Genomic DNA, 27109 nt, shown 5'->3' on the forward strand with positions numbered 1-27109 from the left:
TTTGTGAGTATTGAGGCAGAGGCGGCAAAAATGGGTTTAACGGTTAGTGAGGGCAAAACAAAGTACATGCTGTCTTCAAGAAAGGACATACAACACCGGCGTCTTGGTCAAAACTTTACCATTGACAGACGTAATTTTGAGGTAGTCAAGGACTTTGTCTACCTAGGCTCCGCTGTAAACGCAGAAAACAACACCAGCGCTGAGATCAAACGCAGAATAACTCTTGCTAAACTCTGTTTCTTTGGACTAAGAAAGCAATTGAGTGGTAAAGTCCTCTCTCGAGGGACCAAAGTGTTACTTGTTAAGACCCTTATCATCCCCGTCCTGCTATATGGTGCAGAAGCATGGACCATGACAAAAGCGGATGAAAGCACTTTGAGTCGCTTCGAGAGAAAAGTTCTTCGTGTGATCTACGGTCCCGTATGCATCGAAGGGGAGTGGAGGAGAAGATGGAACGACGAACTGTACGGGCTGTACAGCGACGTAGACTTGGCCAGAAGAGTAAAAGTCGAACGACTAAGATGGCTGGGTCACGTAGAGCGCATGGAAACCAATGCTCCGGCCCGGAAAGTCTTCGAATCCACACCCACAGGACAGCGTAGTAGAAGAAGACCGCGGATCAGGTGGCGGGCACAAGTTGAAGGTGACCTCACCCAACTTGGATCGCGAAACTGGAGACATCTAGGTAGGGACCGAGCTAGATGGAGAAGTTTGTTGGGTGAGGCCCTAGTTCACACAGGACTGTAGCGCCACCTTAAGTAAGAAAGTAAGTAAATGTGAATTTTATATTTATAACAATATTTTGTGTGAGATATATAATTTGAAGTCAATATCTCTCTTTGTTCTTTTAATCCTAGAGTCGAAAAATATTTCTTTGCCAGTTTATACCTTTTATTTAGATTATATTGACCTTCAAACGTCGAGAATGTCAAAATTTACATTGCGATAAATCGAACCCATTACCATAACTTCCTATGAGAATTATATAAAAACAAACTATTTTCAAAATAAGTTTGCACAAATTAAAAGCTTTGCTAAGGGACAGCCTAATCATTTTTAAATTTCAAACCAAATTAATCATTTGACAGCTAGTGTTGCAAACTTAAAGTTATATACCTTCTAGAAACCCCTTTTTGCTTTGAGTTATTTTTTGTTCTATTACATTCTCAATAAATTTGAATTATTGTCTTCATAACACCGATTATTTAGTTTGCAAACTCTATCCGAAGATAAAATCAAATTTGATCGAAATGAGTTAAAAAAAATAGAACCGTTGTGACCCACACTTTCCTTTAAGGAACTTCAACAAGTAAGTTGTCAAGAATTAATTTATTTACCAGATAAAATGTGTTGTTTTATTTTTGTTAATACTATTGAATTTTTTTGAATTGATTTTCTTTTTTCCAACCATATTTTGCTGTTTTTAAATGAAATACGTTTTTTTTTTAGTTAAGTATGTTTTAAAGTTCTTATTTTAAATGTTAAAAAAAACGTTTGGTTTCTTTCTGTATATTTTAAAGTTACTATCTAAAAGCAATCACTTTGAAATCTATATCCCAAACGTAAAAACATATTAACAAAATCAATCAAAGACCTCTCTAAAATCTAGACTCTGTGGAAATCGAAGTTGAAGAGAATTGTCAACATTTTCAAACCGACACATCGGACCAATTAATATAAGTTTATATTAGATTATAGAAACGGAACATCTCAAGTAAATATCGTCCAATTACCTATGTAAAATATGACCTTTTCCTTTCAAAAACAATTTACACACTTCTATAGTTATATTTTATTTCTAATCAATTATTATCAGATAACCATCATCACACTCATAGAAACGGTACAATAATCAAATCATAGCATCGCCTACCAAATTGTGCGGGACCACAGAAAGTCAAAGTGACAAACCCACCAAGAAAAAAGAAAAAATGTCCAAATCAATAATTCTTCATTTACAAAACGCGATCGTAAGGGTCATTCATAAAAATTATATTATCATTCATGTCGCCCATAAGTAGCCATCATAATAAGAACAATAAATAAGACTCATTGCCTTCCCTGATTGTCGTGTCGCATCATTCACTTCACTTCAAATCCCGCAATGACGTACGATCCGGTCAGCTGTGTGTCCCTTGTTGACTGCCTGCCTTTAAAGATAAGGGTCTATATTTTGCACTGCAAGATCAAACCTCATTCCGAACAATGTCAAAAAGGTCGTTACTCTAGCGTAGATTTATATTTCAAAAATTACATTATTGTTCATTGTAAGTTGTTGCATTTGTAGATATAGAAAAATTAAATAAAATGAGATTTTTTAAATCCCGTGCGATGACCACCATCTATTTATTTATTTAACGAGAAAGAAAGAAACAATAAAGTGACAAGATGTCCACAACGACACTGATAACGGTGCATGTACGACAACACACTGCATGGTACACAATTAAGAAGCTGAGTGTGTTTTGCAAAGCCATATAGCCGTATAGCCGTAGCCGCAGCAGCCGCAAGCCGACCCGAAAGAGAGAGGGCACCGTTTTTATAGCGGTTCATTATAGTGTAATTTTTTCGAAAGTTGTTAATTAAGAAACAGATCTACAGGCTACAGGCTACACCCAAACGATCAGAGGTATATAACACACACTCACACACACAGAAGTGCTCCAGTGGGTTGTTCATTCAAATTTCTGGAGAGGGGATGATATCGTCATTCAGCGAGGTTCACACACGAGATTGATGTGATTGTATTCGTACTTAATGCCCAGAAGTCAGCAGCAAACAGTAAAAATGGGGGATGTACGGTACGGTACAAGTATGTAGTGTATCAATTTTAAGAAAATAAAATGACATGGAAGTGAGGATCCGTTCTAACGGTCAGTTCTAGAAGTAATGTCGTTCAGTTAACTCTAAGCAGTCATCAAGTTACGAGTAGTGTATCATCTCCAAAATAGACTAAAAACTGAAAAGAAAAATCCACACAAATTTCCTTGGAAAAACTGCACTTGTTATAAAAGTTCAAGTTTTTACATCATCATTATGTAAAACGATATCGAATCCAAAAATATATTGAATTAAAATCAATTTTTAAAAAATTATTCACGCAAGTAAATTCACAATCAATCGCATTCGAAAATAGCCCGACACAAAAATATACAACATGGGTTAAGACCTATAAGTGCGATAATGTTATCAATTTTTTCATATATTTCATTTTTTTTTTCGTAATAGTGTGTTGACGCCAGTTTCTTCAAAACCAAGTCTGACAAGAAAATAAAATCTCAGCTTATCAAACGATACATTATTTATGTGGAGAAATGCTGCTGATATAAAACGTGGTTGTTCTAAGTGTGACTGAAGTTTTTGAATGTCGAATAAACATGATCTTTTTTTTATTTTTTAAATATCGGTGAATGAAAAGTGAGAGACACAAGGTTGTTAGAAAATGTTGTTATCAAATTGCAAAATAAAAAACTTTTTACTAAATTTGGTTCAAAAAATTAAGTGTCGAAATGTTGGTGATAGTGACAAGGGACAAGGATAAAAGTCTAAGTGGTAAGTTAAGTTTCAAATGATTTGATGAATTAACAATTATCTTAAATTCAGTAACGTGATACAAATAGTCATTATTAGCGTTATTTTATGACTCAATTTTGTTATAAGTCTTTCCCTGTTCCTACAGAATTTGACTGAATTGCATTTGATTAAAGATACGCATAAGCAACATTAATCTAACAGACTAATAAATGTTAGCATGAAAAACCCATAAGTGTAAATTTTTCTATGTCTGATTTAGTGTACAACTTTTAAACTATAAATAACCTATGATTCTAATCAATTTGACATTTGATCTGAAAAATGAAAAAGAGGTAATTTTTGCTCTTTTTTAATGTGCTGGACCAAAAAAAACAGTGACCACATTTTCCCAAGAAATTAAGTGTCAATAATACAGGCTGGACAAAATAAGACTTGCTTATTTCTCGAAGCAGGCCCATATAGTTTGCCTTACAGTGTCTATAGTCATTTGAATTTGTTGGGCCCGCAAATTTTGATTTTGCTTTCTATAATGGCAACAAAAAGTTGTCGATCATTGTTCTGTAAGATATTCCGGTAATCTTTTCCGATAATAATTCTAGAAGAAAACGGCCCGTTAATATTTTCGGCCACTTCACTATACTAAAAAGTATATAAGGATTTTCAATACGGGCGGGTAGATGTTATGCGTAGATGTCGTGATGTTTGTTGTGTGGCGAAGCCGACGGCTGTGCTGCTGGAACCACATGTCGTATAGGTCCATATGGTTCAATTTGGACCATAAGAAATTAGTTACCATCGTTATGTAGCGCTCGTTGTTTACGGTGAGAGCTTCAATAACGTCGTTTTCAAAAAAGTACGGGCCAATTACGCCGCCGCGCCGCTGGCCCGAACTCCACACCAAAAGGTAACTTTTACAGACTACGGCTGTAAGCCCAAGTCAAAGATCCCGACGCAAAATCTGCGAAAGGCCGAGTTCTTCTGCACGATGCAGCGAGGAATAGACTGCCTCGGGTTCTGCTGTACTCTTCCACGGCGATATTCTCGGCCGATCTCGGCCTCATAATATTTGTTATCGAAAAGCTGGAATCACATAAGATTTTCAAACTGTAAGGGCAAAACTTGTGTATAGAGCGTAGAATTGTCATGCTAAATGGAACCTCTAGTTGATTTCACAGGTTCCGCCTGTTGTGGGGAATTTACAAAATTATCAAGAGAAATTCTTGTCATGATTAGTTCCCGAATTTGCTGTTTGGAATCGGAATAAGAACTGTAGGTCAGTTCAATCGCACTAGGCTCTAGTTCTCTACGGGCTGTTGCGCCACCTAGTTTGTTTTTTATATATTTTTTTAAATATTTTAATTCATTTACTTACTTACTTACTTACTTAAGGTGGCGCTACAGTCCTGTGTGAACTAGGGCCTCACCCAACAAACTTCTCCATCTACCTCGGTCCCTAGCTATATGTCTCTAGTTTCGCACTCCAAGTTGTGTGAGGTCACCTTCTACTTGTGCGTGCCGCCTGATCCGCGGTATTCCTCTACTGCGCTGTCCTGTGGGTGTGGATTCGAAGACTTCCGGGCCGGGGCATTGGTTTGCATTCGCTCTACGTTACCCAGCCATCTTAGTCGTTGTACTTTTACCCTTCTGCCTAAGTCTACGTCGCTGTACAGCCCGTACAGCCCGTACAGCTAATAGTTCTATCTTCTTCTCCACTCCCCTTCGATTCATACGGGACCGTAGATCACACGAAGAACTTTTCTCTCGAAGCGACCCAAGGTGCTTTCATCCGCTTTTGTCATAGTCCATGCTTCTGCACCATATAGCAGGACGGGGATGATAAGGGTCTTATATAGCAACACTTTGGTCCCTCGAGAGAGAACTTTACCACTCAATTGCTTTCTTAGTCCAAAGAAACAGCGGTTAGCAAGAGTTATTCTGCGTTTGATCTCGGCGCTGGTGTTGTTTTCTGCATTTACAGCGGAGCCTAGGTACACGAAGTCCTTGACTACCTTAAAGTTACGTCTGTCAATGGTGCCGTTTTGACCAAGACGTCGTCGTCCTTTCTTGACGACAGCATGTACTTTGTTTTGCCCTCATTAACCGTTGAACCCTTTTTTGTCGACTCTGCCTGAATACTCACAAAAGCCTCATTGACATCACGCTGTGTTTTTCCGATTATGTCAATGTTATCAGCATATGCTAGTAATTGGACAGACTTTTGAAAGATAGTGCCTCTAGTGTTGACGTGTTAGCTCTGCACTATTCTTTAAAGTACAATATTAGAAAATTGCATGACAGCGCATTACCTTGTCTTAAACGTTTTTTGACATCGAAAGGTTCTGTAAAGTTGCTTCCAACCTTTATGGAGCAGAGTGCGATATCTCCATGGCCATCCAGCACAAACGGACGAGTTTGGCAGGGATGCGAAAACTAGAAATGGCTCAATGCAGCTCGTCCCTGTAGATGCTGTCATATGCGGCCTTGAAATCGAGGAAAAGATGCTGGATGTCGATTTGGTGTTCTTGGGTTTAAAGTAGAACACATCTTAAATTAACCAGCTTCATTTAGACACCAAACAGACAAAAATTTCAATGAAATCACATCTTAACCGTATTGGACGTATGCTTTTGGTCGTTGTCATGCTGAAATATCCATTTCAGAGACAACTGATTCTCAGCAGCATTATATTTTGCAAAATGTCACGGTACATAAACCGACTATTTTACCATATTCATCGGACTCAGTCGCTACCCTGAAAAACATCCCCACACCATGTATTTAGTGACTCTTTGGCTGTGTGTTTGCAGACCCACAACGAAAACCATCGGAACCCTTGAAATTGAATTTGGACTTGTCCGAAAAGAGTACGTTCCTAAATTTTCTAGTGGTCATACTAGTCATGTGGTCATGATTAAATTTTAATCTCGTCAGCTTGTTTTTAGTGGAAATAAAAGGCTTTTTTACAGCTTTTGACAGATTTTAGCCCACCATCAGCAGCTCGTCTCCAAATTTTTCTCGCTCTAACTTCTAAGTTGAGATGGGTTCGTATTTCACTTTTTTTATAATAAGCGCACACTGAGCACTAGGAAAGGGAGAGAAGCGTGAGCACTAGGAAAGGGGTAGAAAGGAGATGTCGGTGCACATTGGTTTTGAGTTCCTGAATATTGCAGAGTGTGGCAAGGCATTCCACATTCGCATTGTACGGCTAATAAACGAATCTCTAACTTGACAGTTCGACCGAAGATGTGCTCGAGGGTATATTGATGAACATTCCTAGGAGCACGAGTAATACGCTTGAACTGTTTAAGGGAGGAATGCAACTGGCTATTTCTGTAGAGCATAAATCATTAAAATAACGGTAATAAAGGGTGAGACAAGAAACATTTCGACGATGTTCAAGTGACGTAAATGATTTTATGATAATAATATCACCAATCAATCTAAATGCTCTACGTTCAATACTATCCAAGAGGCTTAAGAAAGTTGCAGGAGCACCAGCCCAGATATGGGAGTTATACTCAAGCTTTGGACGTATATAAGTCATGTAAATAACAGCCAGATCAGAGGGGGAAAAAAACTTCTTGCATCGCCTTAGAAAACCCAAGAATCTTGCGCCATTTTTGATGACATCGCGTATATGAACGTTCCACAAATGGTGGTTGGTGATACACATACCAAGAATATCGAGATGTTCAGTTTCCTCGATGCAAGTGCCACTTATTCGCTTTAACGATACAAGACAGCATTGCGTTTTCGAAGCATTAAATTCCACGCGGTTTCTGATTCCCCATTGTACAATGCTTTTTAGGTTAGAATTTAATAAGCTTGTCATATTTTGTCGTTAAAGTTCCACATGCGAAGAAGAGGGGTGTGAATCTGAAAACGAATATGAAAAGCTAAGAGTACTATCGTCAGCGAAACAATGTATTGGATTAGATGTTGTAGACAGGAGATCATTAATAAAAATGAGAAAGAGCGTTGGAGATAAAACAGAGCCCTGTGGCATACCAGCATTTATTTTGTTGTTTTCAGACTTGAATCCATCCTAAACAACTTGTATTGCACGATTCAAAAGGTAATTACTAATCCGTATGAAGGATTGATTCATGAAAACCCAAAGCACGCATTTTCGATAAGAGAGCCTGATGGCAAACCCTATCAAATGCTTTTGAAATATCAAGTGCAATAATCTAACTTTCTCCAAAACTATGTTCCACTGTTCGGTGAGATGAACCATGACATCACCAGTGGACCTTTTGCTACGAAAGCCATAATGTCGGTCATTAAGAAGCTTCCGTTCTTCAAGATATTTTTTGAGCTGATAATTAATCAGCGTTTCCATGACCTTGGAAAGAAAGTTAGGTAAGAACACTGATTACCTTGCCCGTAAACTAAACAACACCTAATATTTAAATTCAACTACACTCGTTTACCAATAACTTTAATATGAGCAATGGATTTTACAGTTAACGGACTAACTTCCATCTACTAATAAGAATAAGGCAGATAGCAATACAAAATTGCTTTTCTTTTGACCAACAAAGAATTGGGTTAACTGTCCTACTGTCCTGTCATATTTTAATGGACCGTTTTAAAAACTATATTCTCTTGCGGTTTAAAAAGTTAACATGATTTGTTTTAATAATTAATTTTTGAATGACATAAAACCAAAACACTGTGCACGTATTACTGGCCCCTAAATTTAGCTGTTAGATTTTGATTGTTTGAAAAAAAAATAGGTTTCTTTATTAATACAAATCGCCTCGTAAAATTTGTAATAAAACATAATTTAAACTAATAGCCTTAGCAATTTCAATTCATAAAATTTTATGTACATATTCTGTTTATGCACAGCTGGATATCATATACCTTAAGTTTTTCAACATTTTCAGCTAGCAGCAGCGGTGGCGGTCTTGAAGTGTTTTTCAATTTAGGTTTATTTATTTTCTTTTATTTGCACATAATTATATTTCCAAAAACCTAATTTCTATTACAAACTGAATAGAAATTCGTTAAGAAAATAATATAAAATAATATACATAATTTGGATATAAAATTTGGTATAATATCCAACAAAATGATATCATTTTCCCTAATGGAACCTCGTATACATTTGTATCTATTGGAAAATGTCTTTTAAGGACATTACAAGTTCTATTTTCTAGGAAATCAATACGCTAACAGGCAAAAGACTGAAAAGAAAAAAAAAACAGTAAAAGGAATAAGGTTCGTCCAACTTTCCATTTTTGTTTTATTTTTATTTGTTTCTTTAAGACGTCGTTGTCGTCGTTTCAGAACTTGAATACAATTAAAATATCATTGATTTTCTTGGAACTTTTAATTGACTTAACCACCTCTCCTTTAGGTGTACCTTTTTTATGTAAACCTTGAAAACAAAATAAAACTTTTTATAACTGTATCTATATACTTTTACATATAACTAAATTTTTTTTTTTACAGTTAGTTTTCATGATGAAATTCACTATAAGAATCCTATTATTATTTATGAATGTTCCTTACGACTTATTGCTATAGCTTATAGTATAGGTAATATTGATATACCTTTCTACATCAAGGTAGGTGGTACTTCTCTTTACACCGCAGTTCGAAAAAAAAACCCTTAAGGCAAAGAAAATGAAAGTGAAAGTGTCACTTATCAGGATATGTTATTTCCACGATATCCCAGGTAATGGAGACCAATTTATACACGTCCCACGTCAATTTTATTACCCTGCCATCCCATCATCATCAAACATCAACATCAACATCAAAACCAGCCTAAGAACCAACGACCCACATGCCATCATCAAAATCTTCCTTGAATATATTACACTCGTCTTTGAAAAGAATTCAAGAGGCCTCCAAACCGCATATATACATAGTACCTTCCATGTTATAGTATGTAGGTACGTAAAAAAAGGAGGTAATGACTTCATCGACATAATATCTAAAGAAACCCTCGTGCGGCCACCTTTCAACCATCACCCATCACCATCCCTTGCACGAGCTCAAACTCAAAACTGAAACTCAAAGGCAAAAATCCAATCCGACGGCAATTTGTAATTTACAATTGTCGCCTAGAGCTCTCAATTTCTTCCGAATACAAAGGTATGTAGGTAGGGTAGGTACTTGTTTGCAATTTTTGTTCCATAAGTACGTGGCAAAAAGAAAATTGAACTCACATCAGAAATTATCAACCCTTACTGCAACCCACTGTTGTTGGGTTATCGGATCGATTCGAGGGTGTTTTTAGGGGGCTGGGAATTTGCGGAGCGGATTATGATGGCAGGGGTTGAGTCTTAGTTGATTGGGATGATTGATGTTGAGTTTTTTTTTTTATTTTTTTTGAAGAGGTCTCTTCGATTATATTTTACTTTATTTTTAGAATCTCATTACAAAGCAAATTGACACGAACCCAAATAAATAAATGAAGGTATAAGAACGTTCATAGGTAAACACACACGTTTTTTAAAAATATGATGGCCTTGAGGTTTATTTTTTTGAGTATTATTATTTGCTTGTGTCACCACAGGTTACATGATGGTGTGTGCCCCTTTAAGAAAAGGGGTTACCAATGCTATAAGGTTTGGTTATTCATTCATTCATTCAAATGAGAGGCATCTTCAGTCTTCACTTTCGTGCAAATATTTAAGAATCACCACTTTCTAGCTGAAGCATTTGAATGAATGGCTTGGGTTTGAGAAAAAAGGAGTCTTGGATGAAAGCAAATATTATATATGTTCAAGCCATTTAATCCTGAATCCTGTGTGTTTGATAAGCAAACAAAGTTAATCATACGTCTATCTTGACGTGAAGACATACATGCGCCTAAATGAGTGTTTCTAAGTATGAATTTGAAGTGGAGCTTGTATGTTGTTAGGCTGTTGACACTTATTAGCCAGTGATGTCACTTTATCAAAATAATTGTGGATCTAAGACATTTTACCATATTTACTTTGGAAGCTAAGCTATATGGTCTATAGATAAATAAACTCTTTCTGAAGAAAACCTGAGATTTGTATACTCAAGTCAATCTGTAACTAAGACCAATTGTAGGTTGAGCGGTTGGTAATACGAAGAACTATAATTATTATTTGTATTAAAGACATATGGTTACATAGAAAATAGAATTGGTTAAAACGTTAAACAGTCTTTCTAAAAGTGTCTTTTCTCTTTTATTTGAATACAACAAGAGATAGTAGCAATTAAAAATTTTATAAAATATATTTATATTTTCTCTACAATCACGCAATTTCCAACTTTTCAGAACTTTAGTGTATAAGTAAGATGGCATGATTTTTTTTCGAACGAACAACTTAAATGTGAGCACCGCATGACTTACAACACTCGTTTTTGTTTTTCTTAATTCATTTCAGTTTGAACTTTTGCCAACGTTCTTTTCCAATTTCAAAACATGACTTTGTTATCTTTTTTAGTGAAGTCTGTAATTCCTTCTTCTTTTGGGTTTCTATCACTCTGATCGATTCTTGAGTCTAGAGAATAACCAGAAGCTTCATGGTGATAAATCCGACGAATCCAACTTTGGTGTCCAGGCCACTAATTTCGAAGATTGTCGGCAGTTTATCTTAGATCTTACTTACTTAAGGTGGCACTATAGTCCGGGTAGGACCAACATCTGTGTCTAGCCAGCTCTGTCCCTCGCTATCTGTCTCCAGTTTCGTACTTCAAGTTGGTTGAGGTCTTCACCCACCTGCGTACGCCACTTGAGACGCGGTCTTCCTCTACTGCGCCGTCCCTCGGGATTGGATTCGAAGACCTTCCGGGCTGGAGCGTTGATGTTTATTCGCTCTACATGATCTAGCCATCTAAGTCGTTATACTTTAATTCTGTTAACTAGGTCAGTTTCGCTGTACAGCCCGTACAGTTCGTCGTTATATCTTTTCCTCCATTCTCCGTCTATGCATACGGAACCGAAAGTCCAAAGATATTTTCTCTCGAAGCATCCTTAGACGCTTTGACAGGGTCCAGACCTCAGCGCCATAAATGAGAACCAGGATGATGAGTGTCTTATAGATGATGATTTTAGATGCTCGAGGGATGACTTTCTTTCTCAATTGCTTTCGAAGTCCAAAGAAGCAGCGATTTGCAAGAGTTTTTCTTCGTTTGATTTCAGCGCTGGTGTCGTTGTCTCTGTTAATAGCGGTGCCTAGGTAGACAAAGTCCTTAACTACCTCAAAGTTATAGCTGTCCATGGTGACGTTTTGTCCAAGACGTCGTCGTTCAGTGTCCTTTTTTGATGAGAGCATATACTTGGTCTTTTCCTCATTGACCACTAAACCCATCTTCTTCGCTTCCGTCACAAAACTCAAAAATGCTCCAGTGACATCACGCTTTGATCTTCCAATTATGTCAATATCATCTGCGTATCCGAGTAATTGGATGGACCTTTGGAAGATTGTGCCTCTAGTGTTGACAGTTGAGTTTTGCACAATTCTTTCCAGAACGATGTTTAAGAAGTCGCAAGACAGTGCATCGCCTTGTCTAAAACCTTTTTTGACATCAAACGCATCGGTAAGATCTTTTCCGACCTTGATAGAGCAGCGTGCATTCTCCATCGTCATTTTGCACAAACGAATAAGTTTGACAGGGATGCCAAAACTAGACATTGCTCTGTAGAGCTCTTCCCTATAGATGCTACCATACGCGGCTTTAAAATTAATAAAGAGATGGTGGGTATCGATTTTTTCCAAGTTCTGCCGTAGTGTGAATATTTGGTCGATAGTGGACTTTCCTGGTCTGAAGGCACACTGATAATTACCAATCAGGTTGTTGACGAATGGCTTCAGACGTTCACATAATACGGCAGAGAAGAGACTGATGCCTTTGTATAGTTGGTGCAGTTTAGAGGGTCTCCTTTCTTATGTATGGGGCATACTATGCTGAGATTCCACTCATCGGGCTTTCTTACGACCATATTTTACAGATGAGTTGCTGCATGCTCCCTATCAAGTCATCGCCTGCTGCTTTGAATAGTTTGGCAGCGATGCCGTCAGCTCCAGCAGCTTTGTTTGACTTAAGTTTAGATATAGCTATCTTCACTTCGTCAAGGTCGGGTAGCCAGAATTGTTGATCTGCGTCGCCGACGTTGAGTGGTTCTATCTCCCTTACAGCGGAATTCGGTTCGTCATCGCCGTTATATAATTTGGAGAAGTGATCTTTCCATATTCTCAGCATCGACTGTGGTTCTACTACGATGTTCCCTTGATCGTCTTTACAGGCTTCGGTTCGTGGCTGGTACCCTTGGGAGGTTTTTTTACCTTTTGGTAAAATTAACGAACCTCATTCCTGTTATGACATCCCTCTATCTCCTCGATTGCGCGCTTCTCATGCTCTCTTTTTTCCATCTAAGAAGCCGGTGTTACTCTCTCCTCTTCTGCTCGTAGAGCTCGCGAGCAGCTTTATAGTCCTTGCGCTTGCCGGCATTCGTCGTCAAACCAGGGGTTTCGCTGTGGTGGCCGTGTGAAACCTAGACTTCAGAGGCGGCATCTCTGATGGCTGCAAGGCAATATTGCCACTGGTTTTCAATGGGTATAAGTGACTTGATCGGAAAAAGGCTTAATGTTTGGCTTTTAGTGCCTCAAATGTAGTTCAACAAAAAAAAATTCTAGAAACGTTAAATTCCATGATATAGGTCGCCAATTGACTGGCCCCAAACGTCAAATAAACTATTAACCGAATTAGCCTCTCAATCCATTGTCTATTTTTACTCGTGCTGTGCACCGCATGCCATGCAAGTCAATTCCTTCTATTTTCCGCAAAAAAAAGATGTTATATGTATCATCGCAGATCTCCATTTAGAGCAACTATGCGATTCGTATCATCTTTGACAAATACAGCCCAATGATTCCACCAGCCCATGATTCAATAGCTCTTGCAATTCTTCTGGTTGCCCTTTTTTCCAAATACCGCAGTTTTGCTTATTCACGTTTCCACTCAACTAGGAATGTGCTTGCTGAACACAATTTTTTTGTATATAAAAGTGGATCGTGGGCAAACTTTTCAAGATCCCATTCAACAAAAATTCTTTGCTGTACTAAGTCAGTAACACTTCGACTTCCTCTCAAAATGTCCTACGTATTTCTGGGAACTGCTCAAAATCGATAATTCAGGGTAATGACTAACCCTATCCATGGAACCACGATATTTTTATCTATTTAAGCATTTTTTGAGTTTAATGGCGAAGAATGTAAGTTTGGTGCAAAATTTGGTCACAAGAAATTTAATGTCTGCCTCAGTGCGTTGATTAAATTGACCATAAAAAGAAAGAAGTGTGTGATAAACTTTCTAAGTATAGCACGCATTTTGATACAAAAAAGTCACTAATTTTCAGTCGCTTATTGTTCATAAAACGATGTATGGTTAAATTATAGACGTAACTGTAAAACTTCTAAAAATCAAGCAATAGTTTTTAGCTTTCAAATGTATGTTTACAAGCGATACATCTGAACTTCTAAATAGTGGCAGTTCCAATAAGTTCAATATATATTTTATATATAATAAAGTTATTACTTTCAATCTATTTGATATTTGGCAAAACTTAAATCGTTTATTAACTTCCCATAGGAAGTTATTGTAATGGGTCCGATTTGTCAAATTGAAAATTTTGACATTTCTCGACGTTTGAAGGTCCCTAGAGTCGAAATAAAACATTTTTAGAAAGATGTCTGTGCGTGACGTTTTTTTCGTCGTCCATAGCTCAAGAACCAGAAGAGATATCGATTCTGAAATTATAGCTTCTAACTAATTTTTACTTATAAGAAATATTGTTTTCAACATTAAGACAAATTTTGAGAAAAATCGAATTGACAGTTTTTTTTTACAAAAAATAAAATCCTAAAAAAAATGTATAAAAGTAGGTAAAAATTGATTTTCGACTCAAATATCTTTTCAAAAATTAAAAATATCGGCTTCAAACTCTTTTCTTTCACAGAAAATATTGTTTTCGATATTCAGTCATTTTTATATAAAAATCCAACAGTCCATTTTTTCATAAAAAATAAAATCTACAAAAAATTTGGTAAACATTTGTCAAATTTGGTAAAAATTGATACGAGTACAAATAGACAAACTTTTAAGCAAGACAATTTGACAGACAGGATTCGAAGTTATCAGTGTGGGTCGCATCCCAGCCTCTTTGTTAGCTAATATTTCAACATCAAATGTAGTTTGCATACTACATCAATCTATTGGTCTTCCATTTTGAACCCAAACAAGTACAAACCGACCCCTAATTTTACTATTTTATTTAAATAACGAAAATGCGAATTCCTGCAAATGTAAACATTTTTTTTTTTTTTTTAATTATCTCTAATTCAATGCAAATAATTTAATTTACAATTTACCAATTTGGTCAATTTAATGCGAAACTACATTCATACATTTCTGTAACCCCCTTTAAAGTGAGAAATAAAAAAAACTACAATCCTATTGCAAAACATTAAATCTCAACCACCCACATGATTAGTTTAAATCAAAGTAAATTAGAATAGTGCACATTCACTCTTCTTTTAAAGCAATGTTTGTTAATTTAAACTTTCAACCTAAAATGTCATTAATCAAGTCCAGTTTGTATACATCATCATCATTCACATCGTCAACAACAATAATAATATCATCTACCATAGCACTCAACCTACCCCCCAACCCCGACCCACCTAACAACAGCCCATTCACAATCTACTATCGTCAACCGCCTTAATTATAGAATAAATTAATAGTTTGCACATGCGGCTAAAGCCAGGCCAAGTAAGACCATACGACCGACCGACCGGGCCGAGCCGAGCTGGGCTGATGGAAGTGATGATGGTCAGTCCTTTACAACTTCAATATAAGTATAGGAAAAAAGTCTATTTTCGCAAATTTGCCGGCACTTAAGAGCATGAAAAATGTATTTAAATTTGTATTTATTTCTTTTCAAAAGTTCCTCTTCCCTCATCCCTCTCCAACCCCCACAAATCACGCAATCAACGATCGCATTATTCATATAGAGAGTGCACTCACTCAAATAATATGTCATTCAAAAAAGAAATAACTAAATATACTCTGACTATATAAAAGCAATCGCCGCTTTATTAAATTAGAGGCTTTTTATATTATTTGTATCTATCCATCCACTAAATGGCAAAAGAAGATACTTTCAACGACTCGGTTTATTGCGGTCAAATGAACTGACTGTCGCAGCGAGAAGTACAAATTTAATATAAATTAATTTGACCCCATGGACCTACGGCCGAATAACTTTTACTCTGACCTCAGTCTCACTTCTGTATAAGTATAATGTACCTACTTCCACCCCCTCGCAGTAAATTGAACAAAAAAATGCCTCCTCATTCATCATTCTTGTATAAATTGTCACTTCTGTCATCAGAGTTGCCATATGGATGCATTGTGTATTATTTTCGAGGAAATCTTCTAATTTTGTATCCAAATTTTATTTCATTAAAAACAAAAATTACGAACTTTAATCAAACTTTTGTTGAAATTGTAAATAAAGATGTGATGCAATTTTGATGTGTTTGATATTTAAAGTGACTTTGAACATTTTTAAATATTTTATCTGGTAGCTCTATGCGAATGAGACATTTCATAAAGTGACTATATCAGTCGATAGAGATGACACAAGCTGAACGACTTGAGAATCACAATAGAACACTAAAACGGATATGAGTAAAAGGACTGACATGAGTAATTTATTATTATAAATAAACAGTGACGTTATATTTGTATCAATTACAATATAAATTAAAACATTTTAGTCATACATTTCAAAAATGAAATGATTTTGATGAACATTTGTCTTTAGATTAGCTGCAAAATTTGTTTATTAACTGTAATCTTATAAAACAGCAAGTATATGCCTTATTTTAAGCCATCCAGGTATAAAATGATCTTTAAAGTGTTAAATTCATTTAATTCCTCGAACTTCCATCTATTCACAAATGAAATAGTCCATTTTGATACTGTGATCATTGCAACGCTTGTTTAGGAATAAATGGGTGGGCGCCACGCCTTCTGAATGGAAAATATTTAGTTTTGAATTTATGTCTCTGAAAACTGAATGAGTTGGTACATGAAACTCTATTGTTGTACAGAATTTCATCATTACTTTTCAATCAAAAGTGTTTTATCATAGTAATATTATAAAAAGTGGGTTAAGGTCACGCCCTTTTAAGGTCACGCCCTTTGAATAACGAATATAAAGTTTTAAGTTTTTGGACAGCTCAAGTTCCTTACTAAAATTCTTAAACCTTATATTCATTTAAGAACATTAAACGCCCTTCAATAATCAAAAGTCTTTTGTTTAGGATAGATAGATAGATAGATGGATAGCTAAATAGATAGATAGATAGATAGATAAATAGATAGATAGATAGATAGATAGATAGATAGATAGATAGATAGATAGATAGATAGATAGATAGATAGATAGATAGATAGATAGATAGATAGATAGATAGATAGATAGATAGATAGATAGATAGATAGATAGATAGATAGATAGATAGATAGATAGATAGATAGATAGATAGATAGATAGATAGATAGATAGATAGATAGATAGATAGATAGATAGATAGATAGATAGATAGATAGATAGATAGATAGATAGATAGATAGATAGATAGATAGATAGATAGATAGATAGATAGATAGATAGATAGATAGATAGATAGATAGATAGATAGATAGATAGATAGATAGATAGATAGATAGATAGATAGATAGATAGATAGATAGATAGATAGATAGATAGATAGATAGATAGATAGATAGATAGATAGATAGATAGATAGATAGATAGATAGATAGATAGATAGATAGATAGATAGATAGATAGATAGATAGATAGATAGATAGATAGATAGATAGATAGATAGATAGATAGATAGATAGATAGATAGATAGATAGATAGATAGATAGATAGATAGATAGATAGATAGATAGATAGATAGATAGATAGATAGATAGACAGATTGATATTTGTATTCAATAAATGTAAGGTTCTTGTTACATAAATTTTTTGGTTTAAGGAATAAATAATAAGGCTTGAAAAAAATGTCGTTGTGAGTGACAATGTTATTTTATTTTATACTCAATTAAAAACAAAATTGGGTGGCGCAACAGTCCGTTGGAACCAAGGGCCCAGTGACATACAACTTTCAACTACTCCTGTAAGCGAGTACTGTTGTTCAAGGACGGAGAGGACCTACAGCTCTTAAGCCAAATCCGAACTGCCAATTTGAGAAAGCACTTTTCATGACAAGAATTACTCTTGGAGAATTTTTCTATTTCTCACAAGAGGCAGTACCCGTGAGATGGCAGGGATCGAACCCAAGACCAGACTAACCATCATGCCAAGGGTACTACATATTCAATTTAAAATCATTTTATAATCATACAATTTTTTATTTTTTCACGTAAGTGTTACTTATTGACTTGAAGAAAAGGTAGAAATGGCAATCTGAAGGCAATCTAGCCTGAGATCCAATTAGCGCTGTCTCAGATAGCTCATCAAGTTCGTGAAAGAATGCTTTTCCAAAGTATTTCATTCTAGTGTTTGCCAAAGCAGGACATTTGCACACGAAATGGATTATCGTTTCACTTTCTCTTTGGTCACTACAACTACGGCAAAAGGTGTTGTAGGAGATACTCAACTTCTCCGCATGAACTCCTATAGCCCAATGTCCGGTACAAACCGCAACAATCCTGGCTATGTCTTGCCTTGACCTGCATAGAAGATTGTTTGTACGGGTTTTGTTATATGTGGGTCATACCTTTCTAGATATAATGCAGTTGGGTGAGTTGCTCCACCTTCGGTTTGATTCAGTTTGGTAGATAGAAAAGATTTTACCCTTCATAGCGCCAAGAGGAATGTTAACCATTTCCGCAAGTGAGCTATGAAGGTCCGATCCTTGTCTGGGTAGCACGTCAGCCCGTTCATTTCCCACGATACCACTATGGCCCGGAACTCAGATCAGGGTGACACCGAGGTTAATATTCAGGCTCGCAAGCTCATCGCGTCATTGCTGTACCAATTTCGATGAGGATATGGCCGAGTTAATGGCTTTGACAGCTGCCTGACTGTCTGTAATGATAGCCGCATTTCGGTTTTGGTTTGGGCTTTGTTTAAATATCTTACATGCCCCCCTTATTGCCAGCAGTTCAGCCTGAAAAACGCTACCAAAGTCAGGAAGCCTAAAGGATTTAGATACATTTAGAGACTCAGAAAAGATCCCAGAACCAACTCCCTACTCCATCTTTGAGCCGACAGTAAAGATGGTTGTGTCGGAACCTGTTGACACGATGTCATCCTCCCAATCTTCTCTGGATGGGAAAATAATCTTTAAACCCTTATTAAGGCTCAAAGTAGGAGTGCAGTAGTCAGTGTCTTCCGAGGTAATATCTGAGGGATTCAATTTCGTTATGTTGCTGTGACCATAAGGTTTTGACAAATAGCTGTTTGATTCCTTAAGCCTAATAGCGCTGCAGAACACTATGTATTTAATAAAAAGGTCAATTGGTAGAAGATCCAAAATAACGTTTAGGGCGTCCGTTGGGCAAGTACGCATGGTCCCTATGGTGCCCACGCAAGCTGTTCTCTGAACCTTCTTTAGCTTATCAATATTATGGGCTTTGCTAAGAGCAGGCCACCACACAATCGAACCTTATGTTAAGATTGGACGTACTACGGCTGTGTTCGTCCATAAATCATCTTCGACTGAAGTCCCCACTTTTTGCCGAAAGTTTGCTGCAGGCGTAGAAGGCAACACAGGCCTTCTTAACCCGTACTTCAATATTTAGTTTCCAGTTTGGTTTAGGGTCGAGTAAAACTCAAAAATATTTTGCACTGGAAGACAATGATAGGATTTGACCGTTGAGTCGAGGTAGTTTGAAGGGCGGTACTTTAGTTTTGGTGGTAAAGAGCAACAGTTCAGTTTTACTTTGTTTAACTCCTGGTCCACAACTTGTGGCCCAGTTGCTAACTGTCTTCAAAGCTAACTAAATGATTTCACTAATCACAGAGGTGTACTTTCCTGACACCAATAGCACCAAATCATCCGCATAGGCTACCGCCTTCACTCCACATCTCTTTAATTTAACGAAAATTGTATCCATGACCAGAAGCCATAGAAGACGCGAAAGGACACCACCCTGGGGTGTTCCCTACTCACGTGTTTTGTTTCGATTGTATTGCATAGGGTGATGGCTCGAATCTTCCTACCACTAAGCATGGATATCATCCATTCTCGAATGAAGTCTTCTACACCGAACTTAATGAGCGATTCTTTAATGGATTCTAGGAAAGTGGTAAGAGTAAATTCTTTATAATGTATAGTTTGTTCTACAAAAAAAAAGTATTTTTAAAAAATACTAGAAACATAAACAAAAATACATTTAATTATAGCAGCAATGGACAACCGAGAGATTTTTAAAGTTCTCAGCTAGCAATCTTCTACGGTTGTCTTTTGAAGGACTTTAAAGAAGCTAAATGAAATCTCAACTTAAGCTGAAACGAGTGAAGCCAATCTAAAACTTTCAACATTACTTACTTAAATTTTTCCTGGAAGTTTGGAATCCACGTCGCCATTTATTACAGAATTTATCAGCTCAATCGTTTTAAGTCATGTGTTTCCATTGAAAACAGCAGTGAACTTCTTCAAGACTTCCTCTGCAAGGGGCCCTTTTGCTTTTCTTTAATTATCTTAAATGTCTTTCAAAACAGGCAGCACTTCGCACTATTGATGTTAATTGATGAGCATTTTTGAAGCTTAAATTATAAGTAGGTGCAGACTCTCAAATAACATACATGTTTTTTGTAGGTCTTTGAAAATATGTTTTTTCGGATCGACTAAAAACCCAAAATCGACTTTATTGTCTACAGCTTCGTTTGCAGTTTGGTTTCCTTAGCAAATGCAACACAGCTTGCATCATCTTCGAGAACGCTGATGACTTTTTTGATCCGACCAAAATAGTCCGCGTTTTTTTTAGTTTGCTGCTGCCTATAGCCAAGTAAACTAGTTAAAGAGTTTATTTTTTACTCAGTTTGAAACAAACTTACAGGTTAAGGTGACACTGGCAGTGGCAATTTAGGTTCCATATCCTTAAAAATAGCGATCCGACATGGCCTCTTCAGAAATAATTTTTTTAAGTTCGAAACGAAGGCTTCAATTTTTGAGTAGTGACTGCGTATACTTTAACAAACTCTGTTTACACCTTGAGCGACGCAAGTTACAAGAACCATTTTCGAGTAAGACCCTTCTAGAGTTTTGCTACTCTTCTTCATATAAGGTGCAAGTCTGTTACGAACAACAGAACCTTTTCTCTTTAACTCTCTTTTTTAACAAAATTTAATAAAAAAAGAAAAAAAGGAAACAATGTCAAAGAAAGACACAAAAATGCAAAATAAATTACATATGTTTGCAATCACCAGGGTTTGAAACATGTTTGTCGAAAGTCGATTTGATCTTCCGTTTAAACAAAAAAATGTCAAAGGTAGTAAAATCCTATCGCTGCTGATAAGGAATGATTTTGATTACTTACTTTTTCATCGCACTCAAAATGTAGCTGTTAATTTTAACTGCCTACCACGTATTTAAAATGTGTTTCGCATACCAGCCTCTTTGTTATTTTTTGATTCTATATAATTATTTAATTTAACGTCCCTGTCTTATTTTATATGCCAACTCTGAGTTATATTGTTATAAATCTTTTTTTTCTTGAGAGCAAACTTATCATTAATATAAATGTAACAACTGCTTTATTTATCTGTTGTTGCGGGATTAGTTGCACAATCTTTTTTTTCTGAACAGACAGCCAGGAAATAAATTGTATCTGAGCTGATGACAGTCTTGACATCTCACTGTAATGGACATCACACTCACATCATCCGCGATTGACCACCATAAACAGAAACGAAACGAGAATAAGATACTTAATCATAATAACTGCAAATATACGCATTTTTCAATATAGGCTTAAGCTAAAGTCAGTCGAGCCCCAGTTAGCGTCACAGGGCAGGGCAAGGCATGGCAAGTCAGGCCAGCTTTTATTAAATGAACTTCTTAGTTTAATCTAGAGTATATATGAGAAGTGGTGTAAGTTTCTGAGAGGTTTTAAGTAGAATTGATAGCTTAGTGCGGTTTTCATTTATACTTCTTAATAAAAAGATAGATCACTAAAGTACTTTTTTATCATCATACAAATTATAATAAAAATAATAAAGAAAGTTTATTATCTTCATCGTTCTAGAATCAGAAGAACTACAAGAGGAATAAGAGTGCTCTTATTTATTTTTATAAATTTTAATCCATTAAAAGCTAAAAATACTGCTACCTACATAATTTATACTTGGATAGAAACTTTTATAATATTCTCTTATTCTTTGTTCGTATTGTAGAAGTTCTTGTCATCATGTTCGTGTCATGTCAGAGTCAGAGTCACAATCACACAGTAACAGTTATAACAGAGTAGGTACGTCCTCTGTCCATCCATCCGTCTGTCCGTCAGTCCGTCAGTCCCTTTCGTTCGTTCTTTGGCTCGTTTCATTTGCACAACGACGACGACGATGACGAAGAAGTGTTCCAATGCTGATGAATAATGACGACAGCTATAAGATGACCATTGAAAAAGGAGATTATTATTTACGGTGACAGATGAACTAGAATTTGAGCTTAAAGAAAATTTAACAGGAAATGTGCAGAATTCTACTTTTCTCCTTAATGCATTTGTGAGGATTTGAAGTAATTTAAAGCGAATGTATGTATGAGTTCAAATATTCTTTAAAAACTTTAAGTTTTCCTAATGAAATTCAGTAACATTTTTAAGACTGAAAATATTAACATTTTATTTACAGATCTTTTGATAATTTTGTCCAACAATTGGTGCATTGATAAACAGGGATTGCAAAGCAATTTTCAAACAGAGATTTAATATTTAAAAAAAGGATTATTCTTTATTAGACAAAAATTATTTTATTTTATTGTTAAAAGTAGAATATGGCATTAAGAAAGAAGTGGCATCTATTACTTTTTTTTTTAACTTACTATGACCAACTTAAGTTTGCAGCTGTATGTTTTCGATGACTTAAAGAATTCTATTTAAAAGATTTTGAATATCACAAGCATAAAATATACATTCCACGTGTCACTAGAAAAAGATGTAATGAACTCTTAAACCAGAAGAGGATACTGTCGGACCCACACTGATAAAATTTCGCATTTGTTCGAGATTGTAAATATTTCATAACATCTTTAAGGAAATCTCTCTAGGAATGCCAAGTTTTTGTTTAAGCTACAAAAAAGTTCGAAGTCAATAATTTTGTTTGGTAAATAGATTTTTTTGGTACATAACCAATTTAATGGATTTTTATTAACTTTCCCATAGGAAGTTATTGTAATCGGTCCGATTTGACAAAATGAAAATGTTGACATCTATCGATGTTTCAAGTTCACTAGAGTCGAAATAAAAGATTTTAAGAAAGATTTCTGTGCGTGCTAGTGTACGTACGTTCTTACGTTCGCACGTTAATGACGTTTTTTTCGTCGTCCACAGCTTATAATAAAAATTTCTGAATATCGAAAACAATACTTTCTGTGAAATAAAATAAGTTTGAAGCCAATATTTTTAATTTTTGAAAAGCTATTTGAGTCGAAAGTAAATTTTTAACAACTTTTAGTATTGTTTTTTTTTTTTTGAATTTTATTTTTTTTTGTAAAAAAACTGTTAATTCGATGTTTTTCAAAATTTTATCGAATGTTCAAAACAATATTTCTATAAGATAAATTAGTTTGATGCCAATATTTCAAATTTTTGAAAAGATATTTGAGTCGAAAACCAATTTTTTAAAGTTTTTATTTTTTGTAAAAAAACTGTCAATTCGATTTTTTCAAAATTTGTCCTAATGTTGAAAACAATATTTCTTATAAGTAAAAGTTAGTAAAAAGCTATTCTCTACAATTTTTGAAAAGATATTTGAGTCGAAAATCATTTTTACCAACTTTTGTTAAATTTTTTTCGGTTTATAATTTTTTGTACAAAAACTGTCAGTTCGATTTTTCTCAACATTTTTCAGAATTTTAAAAATAACATTTCTTATAAGATAAAATTAGTTTAAAGCCAATATCTCAAATTTTTGAAAAGATTTTTGAGTCGAAAAACAATTTTTACCAACTTTTATTAATTTTTTATTTTTTGTAAAAAAAATTGTCAATTCGATTTTTCTCAACATTTTATCAGATGTCAAAAACAATATTCTTCGTTGCACAAAATTGTTTTGGAGACGAAATCATATTTTAGTCGTAAAATTTTGGAGGTGACAAATTTTTTTTTCGGTTTTTTTTTGATTTAAAAAAAATATCCATTAAAAGGATTTTTTTCAAAAAATATACTTCTTTGATATCACGTTACAATATATTATAAAAGATTTAATTCAAGCCTCTAGCGTTTTTGGTTCGTAAGATATTTAGGGTAAACCACAATTTTCACCTTTTTTTCAAACTTACTTACTTACTTACTTAAGATGGCGCTACAGTCCGGGGCGGACCTGGGCCTCAACCAACATGCGTCTCCAGCCAGCTCAGCCCCTAGCTAGCTGTCTCCAGTTTCGCACGCCTAGTTCTTTGAGGTCCTGTCCCACCTGGGTGAGCCACCTGAGTCGATGTCTTCCTCTACTGTGCGCGCAGCCGGCCGCCGCGCCGTCAATCGGGATTGGATTCGAAGATTTTCCGGGCTGGATCGTTGATGTCCATCCGCTCTACATGACCTAGCCATCTAAGCCGTTGGACTTTGATTCTGCTAACTAGGTCAGTGTCGCTGTACAGCCCGTACAGTTCGTCGTTATATCTTCTCCTCCATTCTCCATCTATTCGTATGGGACCATAAATTACCCGAAGAATTTTTCTCTCGAAGCATTATAAGACGCTCTCATCTTTCTTTGACAGGGTCCAGGCCTCAGCGCCATAAATGAGAACCACGATGATGAGTGTCTTATAGATGGCGATTTAAGATGCTCGAGAAAGGACTTTACTTCTCAATTGCCTTCTGAGTCCAAAGAAGTTACATCAAAGTTATAGCTGTCCATGGTGCCTTTTTGTCCAAGACATCGTTGTTTCTTTGGAAAATTGTGCCTCTAGTGTTGACGGTTGAGTTTTGCACAATTCTTTCCAGAAAGATGTTAAAGAAGTCACATGACAGTACATCGTCATGTCTGAAACCTTTTTTGACATCAAATGAATGGGTAAGATCTTTTCCGACCTTGATAGAGCAGCGTGCATTCTCCATCGTCATTCTGCAGAAACCGATAAGTTTGACAGGGATGCCAAAACTAGACATTGCTTGGTAGAGCTTTTCCCTATAGATGCTGTCATACGCGGCTTTAAAATCAATAAAGAGATGGTGGGTATCGATTTGAAGCTCCTGGGTTTTTTCCAAGATCTGCCGTAGTGTGAAAATTTGGTCGATAGTGGACTTTCCTGGTCTGAAGGCACACTGATAAGGACCAATCAGGTTGTTGACGAATGGCTTCAGACTCTATAGTTGGCGCAGTTTAGAGCGTCTCCTTTCTTATGTATCGGGCGCACTATGCTGAGATTCCACTCATCGGGCATGCGTTCTTCTGACCATATTTTGCAGATGAGTTGGTGCATGCTCCGTACCAAGTCATCGCCTGCTGGTTTGAATAGTTCGGCAGCGATGCCGTCAGCTCCAGCAGTTTTGTTTGACTTAAGTTTAGATAAAGCTATCTTCACTTCGTCAAGGTCGGGTTCGGAAAAATTATGAGTAAAATCGAATAAACATTTTATTTTACAAAAACTAAAAACCCAAACAAAATTAATAAAAGTTGGTAAAAATTGAATTTGGACTCAAACAACTTTTCATAAATTAAAAACTATTAACATTAAATTGTCCGTGGGTAAAACAGGGATTTGTGATGTCAAGTCCTGCAACCTTCAGTGTCTGTCCTTGTGACTTATTGATAGACATAGCAAAACAAAGCTTAATAGGAAAGTGTACTCGTTTAAATTCTAACGAGTATTCGTTTGTAATATCAAGTATCATTGCATAATTTCGGTGCATTTAATTTCTCAGTTTTCAAGTCCAGTTTATGAGGAGGAAGTCCTGATGTATTCAATCAATTCAAAACTTTAATAAGAATATCAATAGCATTTTCTTGATCAGTCAGATTATCAATAGAAAGATAAATTTATTGATGGGCCTGATAGAATTTTATTATTTATGCTTGTAACAGAATCGTTTTTTGGTGCCAAAATCACTCTTTCGCGTAACCAATCATCCGTATTCTCTGAAATTTGGTCGACTTGCGGGTAAACATTAGCTATTATTTATTCATCTTGTCCAGTCACGCTAGTTGCAAATGTTGTACTTCACCATCATTATTTTAAATATTTCCATCCAAATGTATGCGCATATTTGTGGTAAATCTTAAAAGTTTGACAGAAGCTTACAGTCCACAGCCCCATGCAAGTCGCTGGTCGTTGGTTAATTTGTGTTAATTTTCTTGAAAGAAAATTGAAAGTTGGTTGGCATCAACGTTGTTTCCGAAAGATTGTCCTTAATAAATTGTCTGTCACGTTCTTCAATCCGCAATCCGTGTAGATTTCATACCAAAGTCCAACCAATATTTATGCCTCATTTAAAATTTTTGGCGATTGCTAATTCCCAGTTGTTCAAATTATGCCTGACTGATAATTTGATAAATGTGACGCAGAGTGGAAAAGAGCTGCATATGTTAAGGTATCGTCCCAATATTTGTAACTTCCTGATCGCTGAGTGCCTGGCAAGCTCTTTGAAAAGTAGGATACTCAACGCTATTAACAATTGTTAAATTTTTTAATGATGTTGGTTCTTGAACGTGATGCAAAAGCATACGCAAGTAAAAACATTCTGCGTTGCTTGTGTGAACGGTGTACACTCGGCCGAGAAGATTTTATTTTATAATGACAGGATACTGAGCAACAGCTTCTCCTTGCTTCCTTCTACTAAATTTATTGTTGATAAATTTATAGTAAATTTGGACTTCATATTCTGTGTAGATAACAAATTATTGACTAACATTATCGGACTTTATTTACGCCTAAAAACTGCTGCGTGATATCCTTTGTCATTTAAAAAAAAAAAAACTGCATATCAACTGGATAAGAAGTATCGAAGCCAAATCGTTAGAACAATTTCCTCTTTTGCCTGATTTCAGTTTTATAAACACAATATAGATTGATTTGATGTTTAATTTCTCACACATTTTTTTATCATTTTTTTTTTTTCAGATTCACACAAATTTGAAGGTCTATAAACGTGTTTCAGAAAACTATTGATACAAAATGAATTGCTCAATATTTAATCGTGGTGTTATGAAGAAAGTGTGGAACCAGCTAAGCGCCTTCAGGTAAACATTTTATCAATTTTGATTTAACTTGCAGCCTACGTTTTATGTTTGTCCAAAAAAAATATAGTTTCTCTGGAACATAAAACGGTAAACGATTCAACAACTCAAGTGAATTTATTCTCTTAATAGCAATACCTTTTACAAAAAGTGTA

The 27109-nt window shown here is 35.7% G+C and overlaps 1 long non-coding RNA gene across 2 annotated transcripts in view; it reads left to right on the plus strand.

Moving 5' to 3' along the window:
- The first annotated feature begins 2854 nt into the window (after positions 1-2854).
- LOC129943265 (uncharacterized) overlaps positions 2855-27109 on the plus strand; it is a 40805-nt gene continuing 16550 nt past the window's right edge. Inside the window, exons 1-3 of one of the 2 annotated variants that reach the window (XR_008781196.1) lie at positions 2855-3552; positions 21954-22312; positions 26839-26957. This is a non-coding gene — a long non-coding RNA (uncharacterized LOC129943265). The remainder of the gene's footprint in view (positions 3553-21953; positions 22313-26838; positions 26958-27109) is intronic. The other variant, XR_008781195.1, reaches the window with a different exon arrangement.

This window comes from Eupeodes corollae, chromosome 1 (assembly GCF_945859685.1).
Source record: "Eupeodes corollae chromosome 1, idEupCoro1.1, whole genome shotgun sequence".
Classification (NCBI taxonomy): Eukaryota; Metazoa; Arthropoda; class Insecta; order Diptera; family Syrphidae; genus Eupeodes; species Eupeodes corollae.